The sequence below is a fragment of the Xylocopa sonorina genome, chromosome 6, assembly GCF_050948175.1.
Source record: "Xylocopa sonorina isolate GNS202 chromosome 6, iyXylSono1_principal, whole genome shotgun sequence".
Taxonomy (NCBI): domain Eukaryota; kingdom Metazoa; phylum Arthropoda; class Insecta; order Hymenoptera; family Apidae; genus Xylocopa; species Xylocopa sonorina.
In genome coordinates, this window is record NC_135198.1 from 6,514,530 (window position 1) to 6,518,203 (window position 3,674).

Sequence of the window (3,674 nt, forward strand, 5' to 3'; positions counted from 1 at the left end):
GTTAATAACCCACTGTATTATATCTTCGGCTGAAAATTAATTGAGCACACTGCAATTGAAATTCGATTTCTGCACGACTTCTATTTTGTACAAAATATTGTACACTTCAATTTTTCGACACGAATCGATCAACGTAGGATTATCAGTGCGTAATTTTTCTAAAGGATCAACGCGTACATGCGAGACACTTTCTGTCACTGGCCGAGAAGAAATTCTCGCCTCGAAATCGAACAAACTGAATGATTGATCCCTTTTGTTGCGAGGTTCTCTTAACAAAGTTCCACGAAAGAGTACGAGTAAAGCACAGCCCGCGCGTTCGCGCCGTTTTATTCGGTAACACTTTGATGGTTAATTAATTTGATTGCACATTTGGTGTGACGATCGAACGTGGTCACTGGTATTGAGAACTATCTCGTTTGTTTGTACGAATAAACGTGTACACTCGTCTATAACCTTATTAATATGTGTAAATATGGATATACTATATATACACATAGTGAATAAAAATTATCTAGCATCGAAATAATTTTATTTAGCCTATGTACGTGCGTATACAGGGTGGACAATTTTGCAAAATGACTTCGACTGTAAACCATCTATAGAAAATCGTAAAAGAATTGTAGGATCAAAGGGTTAAGTGAAAAGAAGATGTTTCTCGTTGGAAAAATATTAAGACTATTTCAAATTAATTAATTAATTGTGTACTTACTTTGTGTTATTTTGGAATATAACTATTTTGCTAGTACCAGAATATAATTCTCCCTTGGTAGTAGAATTTATAACTTGTACAATAAATAATCTTGTGTTTACTCAAAAACGCAGAATGCTCCACGAATATCTAAGATAGTAATTTCTGCTGGACCACCCTGTATGTCATGTGCTATCGGGTTGTCTATTTCCGTGTACGTGCTTGAACAATTTCGAGTGATTCGATTAAAGCTGCACGGATTCCAGGGATCCCTTTACGGTTACGCGTGCCGCGTTTAATTTAGATTTTCATTCTTCTGTTTTCCCAACTTTATTACTCTCTTTCACGTGGAAGTACGAGAATAGCGAGAATCTATGCATCATATATTTTCTATTCTATCGATTTCATCATTAATCATTCTAATTATACGCATATTGAGCTTAGATAGCACTTAATTTCCATTCTGAGTACTTTTAGTTCGTCGATTCTCGCTAAATTAATCTCAATGTACATGTGAAATAAATTTATCTGCGCTGGAAAGCGTTAATTCGAAAGTATAGCGAAATCGCGATATCCAGCCTTAAATTCGAACGCGCACCCCCTGTGATGGATAATCGGCCCTTGGTACGCCCGTCCATTTGACGCGAGATCCTCCGGTGTCAAGACTGAAATCGATGGCCATAGAGAAAATCATCCAATAACCCCGGGAACATCGTTCGAACAGCTGAGTTCCATTGGATGATACGACAAACGAATTCGCGCGTTGATTAACTCGATCGAGATCAAGGAAAACTGTTTGTGTGCAGAAAGTAAGTGTCAAGATTGCGATTTTCGTTTACGGAGTACTTGAACGGGACAGGCGAAGTGTCGATTAATACGATTCCCCGTTGGCCAAAAAGGAGGAAAGGAGAAAGTACACACGTACACACGTATAGGCAAGAGGAAGAGTAAAAACGGTCGTTCGTTCGTATATATTGTATATAGTTTACCAGTTATGTGCTTCTCTTGTCTCTAGACATCTTCGTTCCAGTTACGAGCTACGTAACTTTTTGTACCTGTCCTTACTAGCTAATACAGGACGGGCCACGTATGGCGAGCTACTAGGTGGTTCTTATCAACTTTTCAGTGTGGAGAACAATAAAGTAAAGTTTATTCGGTGCAAATACTTCTGCGTCGCAAAGGTACAAACGATGCACCGCAAACAGAGAGATGCTATTGACGATAATTATCTGTTTGCAATATAGAAACGGGAAAGGAAACAGAGATATCTGTGATTTAAGTCTAATAATCTATATCAAACCACTTATGGCCCATCCTGTATTTATTTTCGACCGAAACCATCGGAGCATGTAAAATTTGACTCATCTTTTACTTTGTATCTATATGCGAGCAGCGTGTTTGCGCAGAGCTGCAATGCTGACGTGTAACATGCCCAGATGCACCCCTAATGAGCCTGGAATGTTTCATTACATCGTACCGTCCAATAGCATTCCAATTGCGCGGCCATATTCTGTCTACGATAGCGTCCTGTAACTGAGCGTGTGAAATCGTTATTTTCCATTTTCTTAATTACTAAACAGCCGCCGTTGTCGTTACCATTTTACGCAGACCATGGCTCCGTCTGGCCGTAGTAAATTGAGATTTGTTTTACGATTTTCCGACGGGAATTTCTCCACTATTGCGTCTACTTTGTGTACGTCCAGATGCGACCATTCGTTTCCCAATGTGCATCCATCAAAAATAGATTTTCAGCATCGCGTATTGGAATTAAATTATCATATTCTACATATCATTTTAGGTATCGTTTTTGAAACAAATGAGTTTGAAAATTCGTCAAGTAAGCACTCGTGTTCCACGGGTATACAAAGTCATTCATCTCGAAAAACCAAACTCTAATTGCAATTTTTTACACCTTATTTTTGTTTTATTTCGCTTTGTAGAGTAAATTGTCTAACACGTTTTGCAATACAAGTAGTTATTACTGCTTTATGGTATTTTACCAGTGGCCACGTACACGTAAGCTGTGATCGCGATTTTGTCTTATGTTGGCTTCTGAAATCGCTTCTCAGAGTGGATTTCGGTGGCCCAGCAGCCAGTATACGGGCGCGGAATACGGCAACAGGCGATTCCGTCGGCTCAGTCGAATAGTTACTCCACTGCAGGAATTAGTTAACAGACCAGGGTCTAGACGTTAAGAGCACTATTAGCACCAGTGATGTTACCCGGTATAGTGTTGCCGCAACGACAAAGTCGCACTTCGATGATGAGCTTTAATCGCTTTAGGATGAAATTTCTCAACGGGCGTGCGAGCAAAGGTCTGGGCGATACTGCGGTGTTAAACGGATTTTATCGTCACCTTTAATTGGATTATCGTCGAATTCGCGTGTCAATCGACTACCAGACGCGTATTCTTCCGAATCGACCTACCTTCCGGACTTTTTATCCGCGTGTTATACGGACTTTCTGCGCGTACAATTCGGGGGTGTAGAATCACATGAAATAGAATAATAAAAATGAGGAAAATATTGTTTCTAGATTTATCATATTTGTATTATGGGCTTTCTTATTAATCATTCATTAATTTTTTATATCTTTTATAGATTTTTATATTCACCTCTCTAACAGTAATTAATGAAACGGCAAGTAAAGAATTAGTGGAGTGAAAGAAACCGAGGTAAAATATTGAAAATTGTAGGAATAATGAATTATATAAACCCAATTAAGCGGTGGACGTAAAAAGGAAAACGGGAAGAGTGTCCATAAAAAAAACATTGAACACACTTGATGAAGTCTCCGCGCAAATGAATATTCATCGCGGAAATTCACGAAACAAATGAAACGAATTCATGAAATACTGAAATTATACAAAATTCTATCCACATTAATTACATTCTTGAGCATGAATTGTTGTCCAATGGCACACGATCGCCCGTAACGATAAGGCATTATCTGCATGAGTGTACAAATACACGGGGTAATAACGAGG